The sequence below is a fragment of the Mesoplodon bidens genome (assembly GCF_964165515.1).
Source record: "Mesoplodon bidens genome assembly, chromosome: X".
NCBI lineage: Eukaryota > Metazoa > Chordata > Mammalia > Artiodactyla > Ziphiidae > Mesoplodon > Mesoplodon bidens.
Window position 1 is genome coordinate 104,529,613 of NC_138163.1, and position 15,711 is coordinate 104,545,323.

The 15,711-nt window shown below is 54.2% G+C and overlaps 1 protein-coding gene across 1 annotated transcript in view; it reads left to right on the forward strand.

Moving 5' to 3' along the window:
- The first annotated feature begins 3,753 nt into the window (after positions 1 to 3,753).
- The window catches only part of BCOR (BCL6 corepressor), an 86,594-nt gene continuing 74,636 nt past the window's right edge, over positions 3,754 to 15,711 (forward strand). Inside the window, exon 1 of the mRNA XM_081221520.1 lies at positions 3,754 to 3,775. The gene's annotated coding sequence lies outside the window, so the exon portion shown is untranslated. The remainder of the gene's footprint in view (positions 3,776 to 15,711) is intronic.

A 15,711-nucleotide genomic window follows, 5' to 3' on the forward strand; every position in this document is an offset into this window, starting at 1 on the left:
TCTCCTGGCTGTTTAACAGACAATCTGGATTCTTGTTCTGTAGCAGGAGTACTTCAATGTCCCAGCCTCCTTCTCATGGTCGTCCCCTTCTCTGTCACCAGCCAGCCATCACCAGGCCCTTCAGCAGGTCACATGGCCGAGGGTTTCTGTCTTGAAGGCTGGTGGTGCCTCAGAAGACCCTGTGACTCCGAGCCTAATTCACATTTCTTTTACTGTGCAAAGAATATTCTGAGCCATTGGAATTCCCAGTCCATCTCCCTGAAAGCTTATGCCAAAAGCTCCCCATGGGGCCTATCTGTGATGGATGTCATGAGGCCCCGGGAAGGAGCCATTATGGTGGGAAGTGTTGAGTGCTTGCCTGCAGGACTCAGACCTGAACCAAACTGAAGTGCAAATGGCAGCAAAAAGGGCGGCTCCATCCACCTGGTAGCTTGCTTGGAAATAAATCCTACCCCATCCCACTCCCCAGCTAGTAAAGCCTGGGAGCACATCCTTCCTTTGGCCTCCCTTTAGCGTGACTTAGGAATGGTACAGTTCAGCATATCAGGAAGCTGAGAGGCATCCACTACTCCTCACTTCCCCTGGCTCTGGGCTCAGCTTGGCTGAACTTGCCGTTCCCGTCTCTTTAGAGGAGCTGGTTGTGTTCCCGAAGCAGGATCGCACTGTGCCGCCTCCCCAGGGATCCCCAGCTATTGATTTTTAATATCCGTATTCAATATTGTGTATTAAATATTGAATCCATGCACGAGAGGATGTGATGCAAATCACCAGCCGTGCCTGAGACTTTAATAGTTGTTTTATTGCCCGGAAACCACAGTTGGACGCAAGGCATCCTGCAGCCGAGGCTGGGGGTGGGGATGACAGGCAGAGAGGAGAGCTGAGCTGACAAGCAGAGCGGGGCCTCCCAAAGATACAAGACCTCTGGAATAGCCACTGCTGAAGGCACAGCCAGGCACCGACAGCTCACCCCTGGGCAGGTGGGTTGGGGGCCAGCTCGCAGGCTGCTATGGAAAGAGCGGACGGAGGCTGTTGGGTGAGACCTGAGTAGAGGAAGAGGTGTGAGGCTGTGTCCTTCCTTCCTGGACTTCCCTAACTGGACTGTTCATTCCCATCCGGCCATCCCCCTTCCCCTCCACACAGATATTCACCCAGACACACACACACAGAGCTATTGAACAGGAAAGTGAACTTGGGAGCAGGAAACCCCAGGCCTGGGGCCTCCTCCACCACTCTTAGCTCTGAGACCTTGGTGCAGACCTCTCTTAACCCCTCTGGGCCCCTCTCTCTCCTCTGCTGATGGGGGTAGCGCTATCTGCTCTAGCTCCCTCACAGCCCGGTGGTGAGGCCGGTGCAAAGGAGATAATATTCAGGGAAAAGGCTTTTGTAAACCGTCAGGCCCCACATAGGCTGGCTGAGGGATTAGTGCTGGCTTTCCCTTTATGCTCCCCTTGTCCTCCGGGCTGTGGCTCCGGGCTGGCTTCTTTTCTCTCAGGCGTGCGCCCCCTCCCCTGTTACGGGCCCTCTCCTCCTCTCCCCTGGCCACCTCCGCTCGGTCTCCCGGGCTCCCCACTCTGCCGGGGCTCTGCACTCAGGCTGTGCAGTTAGGTTTCGAGGACGCCCAGCAGGGAGACAGGAAGGGCGAGAACGACGTGTGTGTGTGTGTGTGTGTGTGTGTGTGTGTGTGTGTGTGTGTGTGTGTGTGTGTGTGTGTGTGTGTGTGTGTGTGTGTGTGTGTGTGTGTGTGTGTGTGTGTGTGTGTGTGTGCGCGCGCGCGCGCGGTGGGGGTGGGTACAGCCAGTGTGCCGCCAAGCCAACAGCCGCGGGAAAGCGCTCAGCTTCATTCGAGGAGGAGAGGCGCGCTCCGCGGCTTGCTGCCCTGGGTTGCGGAGCCAGCGGGGGGAGAAGTGGGGAGGATCAGTGAGTAGGGGGCGCTGCTGGCCCAGTGGGGGTTGGGGGTGGGAGGGAGCGGCGGAGAACTTGAGGCTGGGGGTCTCTTCTCACATGACGCTGTTCCTCCTTGCGGGAAGTCCAGTCTTGATTCCCGATTGTTGGAAAGTCAGGGCGTGGGCTTTGCCATAGGGGTCTTGCGATCGGGAAGCTGGAATGTCAACTCGGTCGAGGGTGACGGCCTCCCAGCGCCTCCAAGTCAGATAAACAGTTGCCAGAGCCCCCCCCCCCCAGGGTGTAGACTCGAGGGCTGCACTCTTGCCTTGAGAAAGTGCGGAGCTCCTCAAACCCATACCTTTGTCCGGGGGTCAGGGAGGGGCGGGGACCAGAGGGGTACCTATCATTTAAGTCCACTCCGTGGACCCCACCATCTGCTGGGAAGGTCCAAGCTGACTCGCCGGGCCAGCCCAGGCCCAACAGAGACCAGCTCTGGCAGTAGGCCCTGCCGGGAGTCCGCGTCGGCGTCCCTGGGCGCGCAAATTGGGGGATGCCAGGCAGGGCCTGGCTGCGCACGCCTCCGCGTCGGGGCTCGGGCATCTGCTGCTGCCTGCGTTTCCGGGTCTGCGGCTGAGCCTCCCTGGCTCTCTCCTCCCGCTTTGTTTCGCTGCCAACTTCTCGCCTGCCCTCGCCAGTCTCCTGGGTCGGCCGGTCGCGCTCTGCCTCTCCGAGTGCGTCTCAGCTTTTACGCTGCCTCGCTCTTTGCGCACGTGTGTGACCGCCTTCCCTCAACCCAGGCTCAGCTCGGCCTCTTCTCGCGGGCTACTTGGCACTGCCCTCGGATCGCTGCGAGTGCGCACCCCCTGGCGCCCCTCCCCCGCCCCAGGCTGCAGCGTCCGGGGCTCGGCGACCTCCGGGACTGAAACTTGCCGAGGTTCTGGTTTAGCTCCCCGAAAGCAAACCCAAGAGGGCTCGGAGTATCCCTCACTGCGCTCCTCGTTGCTCCCAGCCCTAGGCAGCAACTGGAGGGGGACTTTTATGAGACCTACTTTGCAGAGTTAAAGGGAACCACGTCTGCGGCCGACCTCGCGCCGTCTGTGGCGTTCTGCGAACTCTCGAGACTGTAAGCCTCTGAGAATTTGAGTACACGGCTATGCCGCTGACCCGAAAGTTGGCCGGACGTGTGGGTCCGGGTGGCGGTGCCCGAAGTGCGTGTGCATGTGCGGATCGCAGGGACTCTCGGTGGATTAGCCGCCACAAAGGGAGGAGGAGGGGGCGCGGGCCTTGGACGCTGGGGCTGGGGGCCAGCCGGGGGCCTGCGAACACCCTAGGCCCCGGGGCAGGTGAAGACACCCTTCCGAGCCCGCCCCCTCCCCCTGGGACCCGTGCGCGGCTGGTCTCTGAGGCGGAAACACCGTCCAACTCCTTGAAAGTAAACTTGCCGCGAGGGGAGCGAAGGGGGAAGGGGGCTGGCGGGGGTGTCTGCGTCTGGAAGGCTTGTGTCAAGTTTCAGCCCCTAATGACTCGCGGTGGCAAGGTGCCAGGGCCCTGGGAACGGCGACAGGGGGAAGGGCGGCGGGGGCTCGGGGTGAGAGTGACCGGACTCGCGAACCCAGAGGCGCACCGCGCGTTCTCCGGCCGGAGGAGGCCGGCGGGGCGGGGGTGGCGGGCGGGGAGGGGGCGCTCCGAGAGCCGCCTGAGCCGAGAGGAGCGCAGGCATCTTCCGCAATCCATTCATGCACTGAAGCGCGTGCAGAGCTGCTGATCGCTGCCATTGTTACTCGCGGGCGGTGTGGGAGCCGAGCCTCCACTCTGGCGAGAGATAAATGGCCTCTGACAGCCCCTCCTCGCCAAGAGAGCTCCTCGGATTTCACCGCGCGGCGGCTCTCAGGTCTGTGCCTCGCTTGCTTCCCGGTGAGAACCTTTAAATCAGCCTCCCGGCCCTCCCTCCTCCCGGACGCTGCCCCCCGCCTGCTCAGGCCCTAGCAGGGCCCCGGGCGCGCTACGCGCAGTCTCCGGCCCCCTCCCCACCTGGTGGGGAGGACAAGGTGGGGAGCTGCGGGCGGACCCGCGGGCCGCGGGGGGAGGCGGCTGGAGCCCCCCGCCCCAGCTCCGCACCTCCCCCGGAGCTGAGCCCCGCGCCCCGCCTCCGCGCCCACAAGATGGATCAGGCTACCGTGCGGAGAGCGGGCTGTAAATATTTAAAAAGTCTCTCGCGCGCCGGCGGTAATGGCTTTCGCAGTCGGAATGTGTGCTGGGAGATGAGAGGAAGGGCGATGCGTGTACTGTGTTGCGAGGTGGGGGAATTGTTCCTATTCCTACCCCCCCGCCCCCGCCCTGGTCCGGGGTGGGCTGCAGGTTCCGGCTTCCCGATTTCCCGCCCTCCGTTCTCTGCCGCCGCGTCCCACGATAGTGTTTGAGAACGCCAATCGATAGGGAACTTGAGCATGGCACGGCGACGGAGGCTCGGACGAGGTGACCTGGAGCCACTCTCCCCTTCAGGGTCTCCCGAGGTCCTAGGCTGGGACTGGTCCGAGGCCCCCGGTCCAGGTCCGCTTCTCCCTGATACACAGGGGAGGGCGGGAAACGCACAGGTTGAAGCCCCCTGAGTTTGGGTGGTCGCTAAAGCCCGGACGGGGGTCTCTGCAGCGGGGCCCTGAGCCCTGTTTGTGCCTTTGCTCCCCTCCCCATGCCTCTCTTAAGCCTTGATGTACTCTAAAGGAGAGCCCTTCCCCCGCCCCCCCCCTTTTGAATCGGAAAGTAGCTTTGTGGCTGCTGGGACCAAAACCTGGGAGGAGGCAACGCGGGGAGATTGGGGGGGGGGGAAGGTGGCGGTGCCTCGAGCCCAGGCTCAGTGGAGGTCACTCGTGGATGTGGAGGGGGATCCTTCGTACTGCTTGCGACTGTGGGCCTGGGATCTTTAAGGCTGAGCCCAGCCGGATGGAAGAGGTGGGGGAGGGGCATCCAGCTTTCTCGGCTTCTCGGCTGGGAGAGGCTTAATGGGCCCACCACAGGGTGTGTGCCGGCTGAGGCTGTCGCCTTTGCCAGTGGTCCCTCCCTGGCGGGGCGGGGGCGCCGAGTTGCCCAGAGCTGGGGCGGGCCGGGCGCCGCGGGTTCGCGCGGAAGGTTGGAGGGTGTGGGCCCAGCCAAAGTGTGGGTGCTGGCGGCATGTCAGGGCGCGCCAGGGCTGCTCTCCGCGTTCGAGCGCGTGGAGCTCCCGACTCCTGGCAGCTCCGCGCACGCCGCTTCCAGGGGCTTGTGTTGCGCCCTACTCGCTTGTTTGTCTCGTGTGAGCCTCGTAAACCGCCCTGATTTATTACCCAGACTAAATGCTTAATTTGTGAATATGAAACAGATTAAAAGGGGCGGGGGGGAGGGGGCTTGGGGTCGGCATATTTTAGCAATCAGACCAAAGCAGACCGGCAGATGTTTCAAATTTGTCGACATTTTCAGGCTCATGTGGAAAGGCAGCCAGAATGGTCAAGAGGTCCTTTCTCCTTCCTTCAACCTGAGAACTTGGCAATGATCAAAAGGAGGTGATTAGTAGCTACAGAGAAAAGACCAGCAGGCAAGGAGTTAACAGAGGCAGAGCCCTTCACCTCCAGGATTGGAATGGGGGTGAGGGCTGAGAGCTGCTCACAAAGGCGAGAGGGGTCCGGACTAAAAAGGCCCAAGTCCTAGAAGCCAACTTTGAAGAATAAAGTAGGGGATCCATTAAAAGTTAATTCAGCAAATAAACTTCATTTGCGATAAATACAAACAGGAAAGATGGAAAGGCCAACTTAAAATAGCCAAAAGATAATAAAAATAAATCGTTTTTATGTGGCCTGTACATGTGCTTCGCTACAGTGATCTGCAGTGGCATGGGCCTCTCCCGAGCACCCTCTCCCTTTGAAAAGCCCCCATGTGTACAGGCAGTGTTTAGGTTGTTGTTTTCTTTTTTTTTTTTGGCATTTGTCATTCTGGGGCAACTTCACACATCAAAGGTGAGCACAGTGTTCTTATCAGCTCCTTGGTTTCAGCCGCCCAATGAAGCAGATACAGTTTCTATAAATTGGACTTCTCCTCTGGGTTTTGATTGATCATCACCATATGAGATTATTGAGAGTCTAATGTCTCATTTCACTTTCTCCAAGGGGTGAGGAGGGGAACAGTTTATTGGAAGTCAGGCCACGTGAAGATTCTGGTGTTGTGCAATAGTAATTTCCATTATCCTGGGTATATCAACCTCTGGAAAGTCCCATGCATCTCCTGCCCGGGTCTTGTACCACCTTCCCCTTACCCCCTCCAGGTCTCAGCTTCAGTGACTGTTAACAGGTACAGTACAAACTAGAGCCTTCTGGAGCCTTTGTAGTTAGAAGGAGAAAATGGCTGTTGACTAAACATAAGGCAAGAAAAGATTCATTTTTTAAAAACATTTATTATTAACCCAAGAATCCCCTCTCGAGGACTGTTTCCTACTCCAAACTTTTTTGTTCTCCTTTTGCCTCAATACCATCTTTCATTTTATTAAAGTTGATCATGGTCCCTCTGTCTTGTCCTCAGCCAGACAAAGGCTTAGGGAAAGTCAGAGAACGTATTAATTATATGTTTCTTGTAAACTGACTTTTCATTTCCCCCTAACACATTTAGTTGGCTTGGTGTTTAGTTCAGCACTCAATTGCTGCAAATATGCTGCTTAAAAATGCTATCTTTATTAAAACAAATAAGCGAATGCAGAGATCTTTCTAATTTCAACTCGCGTGGGCTAGAAACAGAACAGAAAACCGAAAGCGAGAGCAAGAACGAGGGAAAGGCAGCGGGGAGGAGAGAGAAAAGAGACCAGGACACACACACACACACACACACACACACGCAAGCACACGCACGCACGGAGCTTTCCTTCTGCCATTCCTCCCCCCCCCCAGCCCTGTTAAACTGGTCCATACAATTGTCCCTGGCCGCACCCTGCAGCTCGCCAGCCCGCCTGGATATTCCATCACTTGGCGCCTAAGGCGATCATTAGCTGAGAATGGACAGCCTCCTCTACCTGCTGGCAGCCCATCACTTACCAGCCAGGGGGGAGGCTGGCTGCAGGCTCCTGCGCCTGGGCTGGGCCCCATTTGCTCAGCCCGAGAGGGGTCCTGGGTCCTTGCCCCTGGGTGCATTGGTGCCTAATTAAACTCTATCCAGGGCAACGTGCACTAAATATACAAAGGCTGAGAGGAAGCTGGGGTGGGGTGGGGTGGGGTGGGGGGGAGGAGGTCATTACCTGGGCAGAGAAAGTGAATCTTCTGAGAGAGACAGGAAGGGATCCGTCGGATCACTCTCTGTTTGTCCTCAGCAGAGCCTCTGAGTGCACATTTAACTCTCGTGCTGAAATCAAGGAGACATGGAAATGAGGAAGAAAAAAAATTCCAGAGCCCACACATAACTAAGCAGGGCCTGTGTCACCACCAGGCAGGAGGGAGGTCTTCCGTAGCTCCAAACAGACAATGCTAGCTGCAGAAAAATGACTCAGGTGCCCTTGTGGCATTGGAGTTATTGCTCATGTGCCACGGCCCCGTCGCACGTGGGAGCCAGAGCTGTATAGATGGCTGTGGGGGCAGAAAGGAGCAGACGTGTCAGGAGCCCAAGGACCAGGTGTGTATGTTGTGAAGCTAAACGGACCGTGGAAAAGCAGAGGAAGCATCCTCAGCGGAAGGCCAGGGACCCCACTAAGACCTGAGCCCTGGCAGGACGGAAATGGCCAGACCAGGGCTTAAAGCAACAGCTGGGAAAACAGGAGTGCGCACAGATCTCAGAGCATAGCCGCCAGGGCTTTGACTGAGCCCCCATTTAGTCCAGCTGAAGAAATCAGTTCAGAGCGTGACAATGCTAGCTCAAGGTGACACATCAGTGGCAAAAGTAGGACCAGAACCCAGAGCTCCCTGCTCTGGGAATCAGAGGAGGAAGAGGACTTCTGGTTAGAGAGGGACCCAGGGTGATCTTGGTCACTGCAGAGCCCAGGTCTTTTTGTCACATAGCATTTGTTAAGCGCTTGCTGTGTGCAAAGCGCTGTGCTGGGCCTATGAGACCACAGTGCTAGGAGCCCTCAAAGGCCCGAGCAGGTGAGTAGGGGGTAACACAGGCCATGAAGGACGGTGGGCGAGGGGGCTGGGGAAGAAGGAAGCTGGCCCCTCGAAGGGCCACAGCGAGGTTTACAGGAGGGCAGCCTGGACATGAGGCCACTCTCCCAGGGGTGGAGGTGCGAGAGAGGCCATCTGGACCAGGGCCTTTCACTACGCTGTCGTCGGAGGGCCTGCCGGCGTCTCCCAAGGCAGGCCGGGAAAGTGAGTCTCGTGCGAATGGAGGAGGCAACTTTTCTAGCTCGAGCACTACTTGCAGCGCTCTCTCTTGCTCTGGACAAATACGAGAGTGTAGCTTACCCCCCAAAAGCTCCTGGATAAATGGAGGCTCTCTGGGGGAGCTGGTAAGGGAACACCGCCTCCCTTAACAAAATAAACCCGAGACTATCCAAGGTGTAGCACTGGAAACAGTCTTCCAGCAGAGAAACGGGGCTGGCTTAAGTGCCCCCGCCCCCCGCTCTGCACCCCCTGGATTCCACCTGCCCCTTGGGGCGCTCGCAGTGTGATCACAGGTGCCCTCCCTGCAGCCATCTGGCCTCCGCCCAGCCTCTGCTCTTGGTTTCTCTAAGCAGAGGCGAAACACGCTGGAACCTTCAAAGCACATTCCTAAACACTAAGGGAGAGCGGTGGGGAAGCGAAAACAAAGGCCCAGGAGCGCTGGAGCAGTTCAGCTTACAGAGTCTGTGGGCCAACAGGGCTGGCCCAAGTTCAGTCAGACTTCCTGGCCGCGGGCCAGCTGGAGCTGGCAGCCTGCCCCGTCCAGCCCACCACTCAGGCCCACGTCGCCCCCCAGCCCGGGGCACACCCTCGCACCTAGCCCGAACCCCAGGAAAGCCTGCTGCCCCTTAGCGGTGCCCTCGGCCCGCCCTCCTCGTCTAGGTGGCTAGCTGCAGACAGCCAGCGAATGGCCCCTGCAGCCCTCCACCCAGAGCTTGCCAAGAGTGACGGGGTTGCCAGTGGGCCAGACCCTTGGGGTGGCCTGGTGGGTCTGGCAGGGGCGGGGGTAGCTTCAGGCCTTGAGCAGCCATGTGCGGCCGTTGTGAACACTTGGTCGCTGTTTACCCTTGTGCGTCGTAAAAATATCATCACGTTCTATGTGTGTCAAGGCTGGGAAGCACTGCTAACGCGCGATAAGTGTGACATCCAGGCCCCAAGAGGTACCCATACATATTACAGGGAGAGTATTGGGCCAGATGGACCCTGTCCGAAGGTGAGCACGGCTCATTCATTCCACAAGCACTCCATAGAGCCCCCTCTGTCTGTTGAGCACGGTGCTTGCGACTGTTGGGGGTGGCTGGGGGAGACCCCAGGCTACCAGGCTCTGGGCCCCTCCTTAGAGAACCTACAGTCTCCCCGAGACACTTAAGCCCCATGCGGCTGAAAGCCTCCCTGTGCTCACAGCACCTAAAGCCGGCAGAAAGCTGCCCTTGATTTTCCTCCTCAAGCTTATATTTTTCAAGCCAAAGAGTGGATGGAGTGTTTCTGCCCACTTTCCACTTACAGCTGGATAACCAAAGATCCCCCCACACTCTGAGCAGCCAGCCTGCTGGATAGGGACTTGGGAACCGGGAGTTCTGCGCTTTCTTTCCTGAGGTTCCACCCAGGCGATGTCACGTGCACGGCAGATGCTACGGATAACACCTGCCTGTGGCACAAAATTCCGAGAATATCAAGGGGCGCCTCTCCGCAGTCCCACCACACTGTTCTTCAGCCACCCAGGCTGCCTCTCTATAGGCAATCACCGCTCCCGGTTTCTTGCTTACCCTCCCCAACATAGTCTATTTTCTTTTTTAGAAAAATTTTGGCCTCGCCCCGCAGCATGCAGGATCTTAGTTCCCTGACCAGGAATCGAACCCGTGTCCCCTGCAGTGGAAGCATGAAGTCTTAACCACTGGACACCAGGGAAGTCCCCCAAGATAGTCTATTAAAGCTAATTATTTTTACTTATTTATTTTTTATTTATTTATTTTATTTATTTATTTATGGCTGCATTCGGTCTTCGTTGCTGTGCGTGGGCTTTCTCTACTTGCGGCGAGCGGGGGCTGCTCTTCGTTGCTGTGCACGGGCTTCTCATTGCGGTGGCTTCTCTTGTTGCGGAGCGCGGGCTCTAGGCGCGTGGGTTTCGGTAGTTGTGGCACAAGGGCTCAGTAGTGGCTCGCGGGCTCTAGAACGCAGGCTCAGTAGTTGTGGCGCACGGGCTTAGTTGCTCCGCGGCATGTGGGATCTTCCCGGACCAGGGCTCGAACCCATGTTCCCTGCATTGGCAAGCAGATTCTTAACCACTGTGCCCCCAGGGAAGCCCAAAGCTAATTCTTTTTAAAACATTTAAATTTTATTTTGAAAAAAAATCCCAAACCCACAGAAAAATGTAAAGAACAAGTACAATGAACACCCATATAGGAAGGCAGGTTTTTGAAAGCACTATGTTTATTCAACACTCCTACCCTTGGAAAGAATTCAAAACCCCTTCAAAGATCTGAATTAATTTAACTTTATCTTCAGATGTTACTTAGGCCCTCATGGATACATTGCTTGTACAGGGTGCTCCCCCCATAGCCCCCAGCACCTTATCATTGCTCTTGGCTCGTGGGAGGTTTGTGGGATTAGATAGCCAAGGCAACACAGTAGTTGGTAGGGCGCAGCCAGGCTGCCTTGGTTCCTTCCAAACCTGGCTCCGCCACTTGACCAGCTGCGTGGCCTTAGGCAATTGCTCTCCGTGTGGCCTTGGGCAATTGTTCTCAGTGTCTCACTTTGCCTGTCTATAAAATGGAGGGGGGGTGGTGGAGATAAAACAACAGATTTCATAATGTTGGGAGAATTAAGTTAGTTGATGGAGATAAAGCAAGTAAAATAGTGCCTGGCATATAGAAGGTGCTTAACAGGTATTGGGGAGACAAGACAAACACATTTGGTATCAGCTTTGCTTCGGTGATTGCACGTGAGTCATTTGGCCCTGAGTTCATGGCCTCCTAGTTTTCATCAGTAACCGCGAGAGAGGCCGGAGGAAACCCAGAATGTGGCTTCATAATCCTTCCCAGCCTGAGAGAATTGCCCTGGCTCAGCTCTGCTCGGAGCCGGGGGCTTCCCCTGGACAGTTTCCACACTCATGAAGAGTTTCTAGCCGTGCTTATTAAAAAGACATTTGGAGGGAAAGCCTTTTTTCTTTTTCTCCCCATTTTCTAGCCTGGCTAGTTGCTTCCCTGCTGATAGAACCATCTTCGAAGAAAGAACTAGCGTTTACTTTCGGGACAAAGCCAGGAAGAATACATCCTTCTCCCTCAGGGTGTTCCAGGCTCACAAAGGCCCGTTTCAGGCCCAAGTTGAGGGTCAGACGGGGCAAGTGGGTACGATCCCAGGAACCACATCCCCGACCCCCGCATCTAACAAGCCAGAGAGGGTCTTAAGGACCCTCAGACAAAGTTGTCCGGGATGCTCTTCACATGGGCAGCGTCGAAAGAGCCAGAGGCAAGAGACGACCGGGGAAAGATAAGGAAATTTGTTTAAAGGTATACTTTGCTCTGTGCTATAAAATACTGCACCTAATGTTAGTCTTTGACGGCTGTAATGTCTGACCTTGACATTGTGGTGTTTCTGCCATATAATTTAATTAACGTGTGATGCTGGCCCAGTGCCAGGGAGTCAAATGTCCTGATGGCTCTTGGAAGCCACATCAGTCCCTTTGAAGTTTCCCCCAGTGAACTGACACACAGAAACCTCCTAAGGCTGAGGACAGCCCCTGAGATGGGCCACAGAAATTTAGCAGTGTCGTGGTTCCATTGGATGGCACTGGCCAAGCCACCTGCTGACTTGTCACAGTTCTGGAGGCCTGCTGTGGTTTCTGAGGGCCCTAACCACAGGGAGCGGCTCCTCGAGGAAAAAAAATCCCTCACCCCTCATCAGGAACAGTATCCGGTGGTCTCCTGCTCACAGATTTTTTTTCTGCACAAAATGTTTTCTTCTTCCTCAACTTTGCCTATCACCAAGTCATTGAGCTTCACAGAGGAACACAAATTAGACAAGAGGCATATTAATTGAAGGCAAAAAGGACTATCCATCCATTCCGCACATAATTATTTAACACCTACCACGCACCTACTAGGGCTTTGGGCGTTTATAGCAGGGAACAAAACAGTATCTTGGCCATAATAAAACTTTGTTTTACTTGAGAAACAATAAGTGCACGAGCCATATATATATATATAAATGTTTATATATATATATAAACATTTCAGGTTATGATAAATCTATGAAGAATTAAGAAGGGTATGGGGAAGGACTTCCCTGGCGGTCCAGTGGTTAAGACTCCACGCTTCCAATGCAGGGGGTGTGGGTTCAATCCCTGCTCTGGGAACTAAAATGCACATGCTGCACAGCACGGTCAAAAAAAACAGGGGGTAAGGGGAGAGAGATGAGATGTTCTTTTAGATGGCAGATTGTGCATTGATGGAATAAAGTGCTCAGTGGTATATCAGTCCACGCTTGCTGCAATTATGCTGTATAACGAGCTACTACCCCCAGACTTAGCAGTTGACATCAGTAAGCATTTAGTTCTCACATCCGTGTCTATGGATCCCCTGTGGTTAGCTGATCTAGACTGTGCCCGACTGGGCTTGACTGTAAGTGTGGGTTGGATCCAGTCCTGCTCCGAAGGACATTCGTGGCCTGACATCAATGGGGTGGGGGGGGGCCACTCCACCTCTAGAGGGATGAACTGTAAAGCCATGTGGCAAAGGGCATGGATATAAGGTGGGATGAAGATTTGGGAACAGTAATGCAATCTGAAACAGATGGTTCAAACCAAAACTATGTATCTCTAGCTAAGACATTTATATATACAAATACGTATATGAAATGATATGACCGCCTTTGCTGGAATCCTCTGTTTTAGATTACACTAAGTCCATGCAATAATTACACATTCACATCCCTGAGGTGGTTTATTATGGGTCCAGACGCTTCTGAATCATGCCGCCAACCTCAGGAAACCTGGGAAGATGGATCACAGGCCATCCCAATGCAGAGAAAGAACACCATGATGGAGACCTTTCTTCTTGCCTGGGTTTCCTACGTAAGGATGGGGGTGTAGGTGGGAAAAACCACAGGAGACCCGAGACCTAGCAAGTGTCCTTGCTGGCCTCTGAGCATGTCTTGGAGTGACACAAATCTGGAGTAAGACCCAGGAAGTGTCACCACTGGACCTCACTCTACTACCAAGTAGACATTCTAGCTAGTCTCACTGGCTGTCTAGGACAGGCCTTCATGCATTGATTGTTTAAGGGAATAGGTCGAAGATTCCAGCTCTTTCTTACAGCTCCTTTCCCCCCAGTCCTGCCCTGCCTTTCTCATGCCATCCTTGAATAATGTGGGAGGGATGCCTAATGTCTCTTCAAAAAGTGATGCTGTTTAAAATCGGGCCTCCCTTCAATGAATTCCTCCAGGGCTCTGCAGTAAGCCAAGTACTGGAAACTGGCCCTTTCCTTTAGGAAGGAAAGCTCGCTGTTCAATTGATTCCGACAGCTAATGGAGTATAATCACCTTTGCCCAAAGTGATTCCAATCAAAGGAATCCACTGTATAAAAATTCAAGGTGGCAGCGTCAAGATTTACATCTTGTAAGCAGAGAGAATGGAGTGTTGGGGCAGATTTTTTTTTTTTTTTTTTTTTTTTTTTGCGGTACACGGGCCTCTCACTGTTGTGGCCTCTCCCGTTGCGGAGCACAGGCTCCGGACGCGCAGGCTCAGCGGCCATGGCTCACGGGCCCAGCCGCTCCGCGGCATGTGGGATCTTCCTGGACCGGGGCACGAACCCGTGTCCCCTGCATGGGCAGGCGGACTCTCAACCACTGCGCCACCAGGGAAGCCCCTAGGGGCAGATGTTTAATGGTGGGGCCCCATGAGGATTCAGACCATCTCTTATTTGGGGGAATTCTGCCTCCTGTCTCCAAAGGTGTGTGAGGTGATCCATCTTCTGTAACTAATCCTAGCCTAGGTCTGGAGAGGGGACCAGCTGGATGTAATCGCCTCTTAGACCAGCCGCCACTATGGAGTGTGTCAGGCACTCCTGCAACTGCAACTTGCTCTCTGATTTCACTGACAACTTTGCTTGACTTAACTGGGTCCATCTTGAACTTATCCATGTCGGAACGTCCCTCAGCTTTGTTTCTTTGTCACTCTCCATGTAAATCTCTTCGCGACTCTATCACAGAGGCCCTTCTGTGCCTTCTGCCTTCATTCCCCATTAGATGATGATGATGACAATGGTGATGATTTCGTTTTTATTGACGCAAAATAGCTGTACAGAAAAGCACACAGATCATTAGCATCGGGCTTGATGAACACACCCATATATCCAGTACCCAGATCAGGAAACATCACCAGCACCCCAGAAATCATCTCGTGCCCCCTTCCAAGTACTATGGCCCCAGAGATAACTGCTAACCTAACTTCTAATAGCATGATTTAGCGTTGCCTGATTTGGTACTTTATAGAAACGGAATCTACACTATGAAATTTTTGTGTGTCTGGCTCCTCTTGCTTATAAGATCCATCCATAGTGTGTGCTGGATGGTTCACTTATTCTCTTTGCTGTGTACTATTCCATGGTATGAACACACCACATTTTATTTCTCTGCTATTCTCCTGTTGATGGGTACTTGGGCAGTTTTGCTTTGGGGCTATTCCTAATAGTGCCACTATGAACACTTATGTACATGCCTTCTAGTGAATAGATGGACACGTTTCTGCTGGTTAAGACATCAAAATAGAACACAGCATTAGGGCTTCCCTGGTGGCGCAATGGTTGAGGGTCCGCCTGCCGATGCAGGGGACGTGGGTTTGTGCCCTGGTCCGGGAGGATCCCACATGCTGCAGAGCAGCTGGGCCCGTGAGCCAAAAAACAAAACCAAAAACCAAAGTGGTCATGCCAATTTATATTCCCAGAACTGAATAGGAGAATTCTCCTTGCCAGCACTTGGAATTTTCTCTTTCCTTTTAGGCATTCTGGTGGACCCTATGAGATTTCAAGCTCCTAAAGGGCAGAAACAAAGGATTTTTCTTCCTTGAAAATTCTCCCAAGTGTCTCCTGAAAAACCATCCTGGGGAAAATATTAGCTTATGCCCTGGGAAATAAAAGCACATGGTTTTCTTTTACTTTTCAGGAAAAGCTGAAATGTGGTCCTTGATCTTTAATGACAGTAGCTTTTGGAAACTGAGAAAATAAAAATCTGGATCGAGCCTCAAATTCCCACTCCCACTCCCCCCCGACCACCACCAATCGGGTCCTGCTCTACAGTGGTTTCCATATGACACAAGCACACCTGCCCAGCAGCCCCAGGCTTCCCACTGCCCACCCACACCCTCTTGCCCACTCTGCTCCCTGAGGGAGACTCAGCTCCTGGATCCCCCACCTGGAGTGATCTCCTTGCTCACCTTGATGCCCAGCTCCAGGCACACCTCCTCCATAGAGCCCTCCCAGACTACCTTTAAGTCGAAATCTACCAGGTGCCTTTGTGCTTATCGTCACAGCCACAAAACTTATCCTTTGTTTGTTCGGTTACACCTTATCTCCTCAGCTCAGTTGTAAGTTCTTGGAGGGACCACGTTGTCTAGCAAGGCGTTCTCACACACCAGTTGCCTACGATGTGCTTATTGATCAGATACATGACCGTTAGGTTCTGTCTCTTAGTTGTGTGGGGCCGGAGAAGACTTCTCAGATGGTAAGAT